This window comes from Octopus bimaculoides, chromosome 6, assembly GCF_046866305.1.
Source record: "Octopus bimaculoides isolate indiv1 chromosome 6, ASM4686630v1, whole genome shotgun sequence".
NCBI classification, from domain to species: Eukaryota; Metazoa; Mollusca; class Cephalopoda; order Octopoda; family Octopodidae; genus Octopus; species Octopus bimaculoides.
In genome coordinates this window covers 104,195,677-104,205,676 of record NC_142933.1, presented here as the reverse complement: position 1 = coordinate 104,205,676, position 10,000 = coordinate 104,195,677, and the positions used below count along the sequence as shown (strand labels likewise).

General features: G+C 32.8%; 1 long non-coding RNA gene across 1 annotated transcript in view; it reads right to left on the bottom strand.

Moving 5' to 3' along the window:
• The window catches only part of LOC128248103 (uncharacterized), a 17,353-nt gene extending 8,890 nt beyond the window's left edge, over positions 1-8,463 (bottom strand). Inside the window, exon 1 of the long non-coding RNA XR_008264369.2 lies at positions 4,281-8,463. This is a non-coding gene — a long non-coding RNA (uncharacterized LOC128248103). The remainder of the gene's footprint in view (positions 1-4,280) is intronic.
• Between the last annotated feature and the right edge of the window lie 1,537 nt (positions 8,464-10,000).

The window sequence follows — 10,000 nt, the reverse complement described above, 5'->3', positions numbered from 1 at the left end:
ATATATATATCAATATTCATATATTCTTATACTTTTACATGTGTTATTATATGTATGTTTAATATGAAAATACACGATTCTGAACAATTTTCGTCTTCAAGTAAATCGGCATACATATGGGTCCATTGTAGTTAGCCTGTTCTGAACCTTCTCCAAACCATTTTTTATTCTTGTCTAACGTCTTCAACGTGAGCACATCTATGCAGTCTACCTGTCGTAAGAAAAATATAACTACATATATACATATATACATATATATATATATATATATATATATATATATATATATATATATATATGTGTGTGTGTGTGTGCGTTTGTGTGATTGCGTGCATGTCTATGACATATTTGAATGTAGTTAAAAGCATCGAAAAGCGAAATAGAAACTATAAACAAAATGTGCATAATTATTATGACTTGGTCTCAATATATTATATATTTCCTCTATTTGTTAGGCTTCGGTTTTTCGAACGTATAAGCTTTACATTTTCACGAAATCCCTTACTAACTATGAAATACATTATGAAATTAAAGCAGTTATTCATCAGGGATAGCATCTCCAGTAAACAGAAATTGGAATCAATTTTGCAATCCGGAATTATGACAACGGTATACACGGAAGCAGGAAACGTTGTTAACAGAAATACAACATTGATAGCAATTACAATATACATTGTGTTTCTGTTTTTAGTTGCACCGCTTCGTTGAGAATTCTGAGTGAGCTTAGGTCGACTGGATAATTTTTGAATTAAAATAATAGAGCTTACAGATAAACACGGTGCAGGTATAAAGGAATATGTAACTATAGATAGCACGAAAGCGTTGGCGACATTTTTGTGAACAAAACGTATTATACAGTAAGCACCAACAGCAATAAGAAAAAAGGGTGAACATTACAAAGTATGGGGTAAAGGTTTTCGCTAAATACCGTCGAGGAAAATGATAACAGACCGCCAACAATCGTTCAACGGAAATAATCACGGTTATCCAGGAAGAATACATAAATGGCATACTAATGATATGACTGAAAGAGCCATTTCCGTAAAAGTCTGATTTTGTTCTCGATAATTCCAAATCGTACGATATCCAAATATTTCTTATGCAAATCATGAAGATTAGAAAAGTATCAACAATAAGAAGGCAGAGAAGATATGGATTAATTTTAGACTTTTGCATGGATTTGTTGCAAAATATTGCCATGGTGGTTGAATTACCGATAGTTCCAAAAGTTAACAAAATTATGCAACAATATCTTACAAAATGTATGACAGCAATGTTTGTTATATTAAATACCAAGGTGCAGTTGCTAAATATGCTCTCCCTTATCTCCATTATTACAAATATCAACAATATTGGTAATACTGAATAAATTATTTAATACATGAAAAAAAAATAATATTAATAATAATAGTAATAATAATGATAATAATGATTTAAATTTTTGCACAAGGCCAGCAATTTCGGGTGCGGATCAAGTTGATTACATCAACCTTGGTGCTCAACTAGTACTCACTTAATCTCCTCTGAAAGGATGAGTGGTAAAGTGGACTTCTGCGGAATTTGAATTCAGATCATAAAGTGGGAGGAAAAGCCCATAAGCATGCTGGCATGTTGTCTGTCTGCTGGGATAGCGAATCTGCCTCTTCGCTATCTTAATAGAAATTACAACACCAAGAACAATAACAACAACAGCAAATAATAATAAGTATAATATCAGCTGGCTTCAATTTATATATATCAATGCATATATATGTCTGTTTGTTTGTGTGTGTGTCTGTGGAGATGTATGCGTTTGCATATATGTAAATATCCAACATTTGACGGAAAGACTCAAAAACTAACAGTTAATCGTGTTTTATGCCGAGTTGGACATCTTAAATGCACGGCGCCGAGGTTAGCGTTTTACGCTAAACATCACATCTTGATATTGGTGGTTTGCGCTGTCCCTGTGTAGATTATTTCGTTTCATGATGCTCGATTTCATTTACCGAGACGGGCTCTCGAAATACTGGCCTGACCGGTTACTCAGCGTTACGTCACTATTTAAAGGCTACAATGGTGTACACCAAATTAGTCATGAATAGGTATTCCAATTTCACGTGAAACAATAAATCCAGGTAAGATAAAGGCTTCTGACACAGAATATATATATATATATATATATATATATATATATATATATATATATATATATATATAAAACTCATTCGGAAGTATCGTCTTTACTTAAGTCGATTCAGATTCATGAATAATTGTAAAAGATGGATAAGTTAAACAGGATTCCGTGTGCTAAATGTAATATATAAAAGAAACTGAAACTTACAGCTATGGTGTTTGTACAGACAAAATATATTCACGATGATGGTGGAGATTGAAATGGTGATGCAGAAGGCAATGTTGATTTTTATAGATAGTATTATGAACGTGATAATTTTACCTGTACTTATTCAATTATACAGCAAATCAATATATACAGTTCCACTTTAGTGAAACATACAGTATGTTTACAATAGATTGAACTGACACTTGTTAAAAGAAGTTTGTCATGTTTAGCGAATGTATATAATTGTATTTAACGATATAGAAACATAACTCCACCCTCCAATATTAAGACAACTCGCACACACATGTTTCATAAATAAATAAATAAATGAATAAAATATATATATATATATATATACTTAAACAAAAGGCCAACTTAAACATAACGCCAAGCAGAAATTGAAGTTGCTGGTGAATATGCTCCGGAGTAATAATTTAAACATGTTTTTTGTTAAATGCTGTTATTGTTTTTGTCGAATAACATGTATGCATACAAATATATATAAATATAAATACATATATATATCAATGTCCTTGTGGCAATCCTCAAATGTCATTGACAAACCTATATTTATGAAATGTCTAGTAGATTATTTTATGTTTTATATTTTATACAAATATGCAAAATAAATAAAGACTCAATGACAAAGTTACAAATGAGGATAAAGAAAATAATATTGATTACTAAGGGAATAAGATCATAATATTACATATGAAGGTACTCACTCTGTGTCACTCTCTCCCTTTCTCTCTCCCCATTATATATATATATATATGATGATGAAACAGTTTTAAAAGACTGTCTGGGGTTCAATCATAAATAGTTATAAATACACATTAAAGACATCACCACCGACTGAAATTTTATAATCCCGGTTATCGCATCTAGGTACTGATACCACTGATATCGTTACCATTTCTTACAGAATGCCTCAATATATATAGAAGTAATTAAAATACACCTCAAGTAGAGGACATCAGCAGCGTGTGAAAAATATAGGAGAGATACGTACAGAACAAATACAAACAAAAAAAAGAGAGAAACGGTGATATCACCAACAAGTATTACATATGTAACCACACATGGATGGCGTATTTTTTATTCATTGGTGAATTCCTGTTCTTAATGTGTATTCTTTGTATTTCCTTTTCTATTTGAATTATACTTATCTTTCGCATGCTTACCTAATTTTCACACGCTGGTGATGCCCTGTACTTAACGTGTATTTTTAATTATATAAATATATATACATATACATACATACATACACACATATACATATATATATATATATACATACATACATATATATATATATATATATATATATATATATATATATATATATATATATATATATATATATATGTATGTATATATATATGTATGTATATATATATACACATGTATGTATATATATATATATATATATATATATATATATATATATATATATATATATATATATATATATATATATATATATATATAATATATATATATATATATATATATATATATATATTTATATATATATATATATGCATTCTGTAAGGAATAGTAACGATATTAGTGTGATTATTACCTAGAAGCGTTAACCGTGTATTAGCTAAGGAAAATGATCACATGATGAAGGCGTTATATGACTCATTAGTAGATTATTATCTTTAGTCAAAATACGATGATAACTTAAAAGGATGAAGTTTATAAATATTAATATTAGTTACCGAACTTTTCCTAGGCAATGATTCTCAATTTATCTCAGAATACGCACATGATTTTTTGTTTAGATAACATACACACACGCACACACGCGCGCACACACACACACTCACACACACACACACACGCACACACACACATTTTGGGTCATACCATATGTAATGCTTTTTTACACTTCTTTTAGTTTTCAAAATGAAGATAAACAAATTTGTTTTTTAATCTAAAATATACTCACCTTCATTTTCTGCAGTGCTCTTCCAACTATCTGGTACACTTGCAAAGCCACTCTTGCATAATTCACTTGTCCGTTGGAAAAAATACACCTCCATTACTGTTCTAAATTCGTCTACCGATTATCAGATATGCTGTTGTCCGGTGAATATGGTGGGTAGGACATCGTTTTTCATTCAAACTCCTCCAACCTTTGGAATGTCATCTCACTGTATATGGCCGAGCATTATTCTGGTGGAAGAAAACCTTTTGTCTTGAAACCAAAGATTGTAGTTTTCATCTAGCGATGAATTAAGCCGCTCAAGTTCCTCGCAGTAGATCTCATTTGTCATCGTTTTATTTAAGCCGCTCAAGTTTCTCGCAGTAGATCTCATTTGTCATCGTTTTATTTAAGTCGCTCAAGTTTCGCGCAGTAGATCTCATTTGTCATCGTTTTATTTAAGCCGCTCAAATTTCTTGCAGTAGATCTCATTTGTCATCGTTCTATTTAAGCCGTTCAAATTTCTCGCAGTAGATCTCATTTGTCATCGTCTTATTTAGGCCGCTCAAGTTTCACGCAGTAGATCTCATTTGTCATCCTTTTATTTAAGCCGCTCAAGTTTCTCGCAGTAGATCTCATTTGTCATCGTTTTATTTAAGTCGCTCAAGTTTCTCGCAGTGGATCTCATTTGTCATCGTTTTATTTAAGCCGCTCAAATTTCGCGCAGTAGATCTCATTTGTCATCGTTTTATTTAAGTCGCTCAAATTTCGCGCAGTAGATCTCATTTGTCATCGTTTAATTTAAGTCGCTCAAGTTTCTCGCAGTAGATCTCATTGGTCATCGTTTTATTTAAGCCGCTCAAGTTTCTCGCAGTAGATCTCATTTGTCATCGTTTTATTTAAGTCGCTCAAGTTTCGCGCAGTAGATCTCATTTGTCATCGTTTTATTTAAGCCGCTGAAATTTCTTGCAGTAGATCTCATTTGTCATCGTTCTATTTAAGCCGTTCAAATTTCTCGCAGTAGATCTCATTTGTCATCGTTTTATTTAGGCCGCTGAAGTTTCACGCAGTGGATCTCATTTGTCATCGTTTTATTTAAGCCGCTCAAGTTTCGCGCAGTAGATCTCATTTGTCATCGTTTTATTTAAGTCGCTCAAGTTTCTCGCAGTGGATCTCATTTGTCATCGTTTTATTTAAGCCGCTGAAGTCTCGGGCAGTAGATCTCATTTGTCATCGTTCTATTTAAGTCGCTCAAATTTCTCGCAGTAGATCTCATTTGTCATCGTTTTATTTAAGCCGCACAAGTTTCACGCAGTAGATCTCATTTGTCATAGTTTTATTTAAGTCGCTCAAGTTTCACGCAGTAGATCGCATTTGTCATCGTTTTATTTAAGTCGCTCAAATTTCTCGCAGTAGATCTCATTTGTCATCGTTTTATTTAAGCCGCTCAAGTTTCACGCAGTAGATCTCATTTGTCATCGTTTTATTTAAGCCGTTCAAGTTTCTCGCAGTATATCTCATTTGTCATCGTTTTATTTAAGTCGCTCAAGTTTCTCGCAGTGGATCTCATTTGTCATCGTTTTATTTAAGCCGCTCAAGTTTAGCGCAGTAGATCTCATTTGTCATCGTTTTATTTAAGTCGCTCAAATTTCTCGCAGTAGATCTCATTTGTCATCGTTTTATTTAAGTCGCTCAAGTTTCACGCAGTAGATCTCATTTGTCATCGTTTTATTTTAGCCGCTCAAGTTTCTCGCAGTAGATCTTATTTGTCATCGTTTTATTTAAGCCCCTCAAGTTTCACGCAGTAGATCTCATTTGTCATCGTTTTATTTAAGCCGCTCAAGTTTCTCGCAGTAGATCTAATTTGTCATCGTTTTATTTAAGTCGCTCAAGTTTCTCGCAGTGGATCTCATTTGTCATCGTTTTATTTAAGCCGCTCAAGTTTCGCGCAGTAGATCTCATTTGTCAACGTTTTATTTAAACCGCTCAAGTTTCGCGCAGTAGATCTCATTTGTCATCGTTTTATTTAAGCCGCTCAAGTTTCACGCAGTAGATCTCATATGTCATCGTTTTATTTAAGCCGCTCAAGTTTCACGCAGTAGATCTCATTTGTCATCGTTTTATTTAAGCCGCTCAAGTTTCACGCAGTAGATCTCATTTGTCATCGTTTTATTTAAGTCTCTCAAATTTCTCGCAGTAGATCTCATTTGTCATCGTTTTATTTAAGCCGCTCAAGTTTCACGCAGTAGATCTCATTTGTTACCGTTTTCTTTAAGCCGCTCAAGTTTCACGCAGTAGATCTCATTTGTCAACGTTTTATTTAAGCCGCTCAAGTTTCACGCAGTAGATCGCATTTGTCATCGCTTTATTTAAGTCGCTCAAGTTTCACGCAGTAGATCTCATTTGTGATCGTTTTATTTAAGCCGCTCAAGTTTCTCGCAGTAGATATCATTTGTCATCGTTTTATTTAAGCCGCTCAAGTTTCGCGCAGTAGATCTCATTTGTCATCCTTTTATTTAAGCCGCTCAAGTTTCGCAGTAGATCTCATTTGTCATCGTTTAATTTAAGCCGCTCAAGTTTCACGCAGTAGATCTCATTTGTCAACGTTTTATTTAAGCCGCTCAAGTTTCGCCTAGTAGATCTCATTTGTCATCCTTTTATTTAAGTCGCTCAAGTTTCTCGCAGTAGATCTCATTTGTCATCGTTTTATTTAAGTCGCTCAAGTTTTTCGCAGTAGATCTCATTTGTCATCCTTTTATTTAAGCCGCTCAAGTTTCTCGCAGTAGATCTCATTTGTCATCGTTTTATTTAAGCCGCTGAAGTCTCGGGCAGTAGATCTCATTTGTCATCGTTTTATTTTAGCCGCTCAAGTTTCGCGCAGTAGATCTCATTTGTCATCGTTTTATTTAAGCCGCTCAAGTTTCACGCAGTGGATGTCATTTGTCATCGTTCAAAGTGGAGTAAACCTTTCATAACCCACCAAATAAATAACAACACGTCACGTGGGTAAAGACGAATTTTAGCCTGGGATGCTGGTGTTTCTCCTTTCCCTAATCTCAGTTTTTGGCGCTTGACATTTTTTATAGAGATTCTGTATTTCGTCAACAGTCACTATTCGGTCGAAAACAGTTACTTTCGCGAGACGTGAGAAGACACATTCGCTCTCTACGACCAGTTACTCTGGGAAAGTTTGTGAAGAACCCATTGATCTAATTTGCTGAATTTTCCGATGGAATACAGGTGTCGATGAATGGTTGAATGACAAAATCTAAGCTTCTCTGCTAGATCTTCAATAGTTACGATGAGATTGTTTTCCACTAGGGTTTACAAGAGGTTTCCATCTAGGTCTACAGATCTTCAAGGATGAAACTAGTCTTTCAGGTTGAAGTTTCCTGCTCGGAATTTCTGGACAAACCGATGACTCTGACATACGCATTTTGTTCGATCTTCGTATACTGCATTAATATTCTTCACACGTTTTGTCATGTTGTTGCAACATATGTCCAATATACAACTTTGTCACTTCCATTATAGCTTTGAAAATATAACAATTAGAGTCGAACTGCACTCTTCAAAATTGCACTACTAATAAGGGCAAGGTAAAATTACTACCTACCTTTATAGCAAGTTGATGCTGGTAGTTAATTCTGACCTCTCCGACTTTTGGTTCATGCAATGGAAAAAAAACGCATTGTTTATGGGATGACCCAATATATATATGTATAATGTACAGAGTCACAAGATTCTAATAGTTTCATGTGTTGGAGATGAAAGTTTGGTAAGATTTAATACCGCACCATGTCTTCCCATGTGGATGGCATTATTTGAAGTCGACGTAATTCTTCTTTTCATTTCTGGCATCCTGTAGCGATTCTGTGATTTCTACCAGATATACGATGACATGTATAAGTCATACGAGCACGAGTTGGAAGGCTTGATAGTGATTCTTTCATTTGAGAATGCGCACTTTGTCGTGTTTCTGATGAAAATATGCATCATATGGGCGCAGCAGCTATATGATAAATTATTTGAGCATCTGTTGAGGAATATATAATTGTGATTTTCTGGGAAACCGGAACGAAAGTCCTGTTGCTCACTGCTTTGTAAAACGCACAACAAATTTAGCACAATACATATTCAATACGTAACATACGAAAGAAACACACCCAAAAATCATAACTGATAAATTATGCTATACATCATATAGCGATATGAAACATAAAAGTAAAATAACGCACATCTTCATATATGTGTTTGTGAGACTAAGGGAGATTACATATATATATATATATATATATATATATATATATATATATATATGTATATATATATATATATATATATATATATATATATATATATATATATATATATATATATATATAATCATAAATATACAACAGGGATTAGTATTGAGTTGCTTCTCCAACATACTGAAAATTTAGAAATAGCAGTCAAAGAACTACTGATTCTAAACTACAAATTTTTCTCAAAACGGATGGCAAAATTATTAATTCTATTATTAATTGACGATTCCCTGCCCTTATTCTTGTATATATATATATATATATATATATATATATATATATATATATATATATATATATATATATATATATATATATATATATATATATATAAATATTTATATATATATATACACATACACAAATATGTATGTATGTGTGTATGTATGTATGTATGTATGTATGTATGTATGTATGTATGCATGTTTCTATATATGTGGTTGCGTGAAAATATTGAAACTTTTAGTAGTAGCTATAAATAAAATGTGTTTATTTGTTATAATTTGGTCTCAATATAATATACATTGCATCTATTTGTTAGGTCTTGTTTTTTCGAACATATTTGTGTTACATGTTGACGAAAACGTTTACTAACGATGAAGTACATTATAAAGTTAACACAGTTATTTATCAGTGATAGCATCAAATAAAAAATAGAAGTGGAATCATATTTGCAATCCGTAAATATTACAACGGTCGTATAGATGGAACCAGGGAACGTTGTTAACAGAAATATAAAATTTATAGTAATTATAATACACAACGTGTTCTTGTTTTGAGTTTCACCGTTCCGATTAGAATTCTGACCCAGTTTAGGTCGACTGATTAATTTATAAATTAAAATAATAGAACTTATAGCTAAACACGCAGCAGGTAAAAAAGAATATGCGACAATAAGTAGAATTAAAACGTAGGCGGAAGTTTCTGGAAGCAAAAATGGTGTGCAGTATACACCAACTACACAAAGAAGTACAGTTAACATTACAAGGTATGGGGTAATATTTCCTATAGAATAGCGTCGTGAAAATGGGCAATAGACCGCCAACAAACGTTCAACCGAAATGCTGACGGTTATCCAGGAGGAATACATAGTTAAAATAGTACAGATGTGAAGGAAATAGAGATTTCCGTACAAGTATGTAATTGAAAATTCCAAATCGTATGTTGTCCAAATATTTCTTATGCACATAATCGAGATTAAAAAAGTATCAACAATAAGAAGGCACAGAAGATATGGATTAATCTTAGACTTCGGCATGGATTTGCTACAAAATATTGCCATGGTAGTTAAATTACCGATAATTCCAAAAGTTAACAAAATTATAGATCCATACCGCATAAAATAAATTTCAGAAATGTTTGTGCTATTGAAGTAAATGACCAAGGTACAGTTGCTAACTATACTCATTTTCATGTCTATTCTAACACTCATTAATA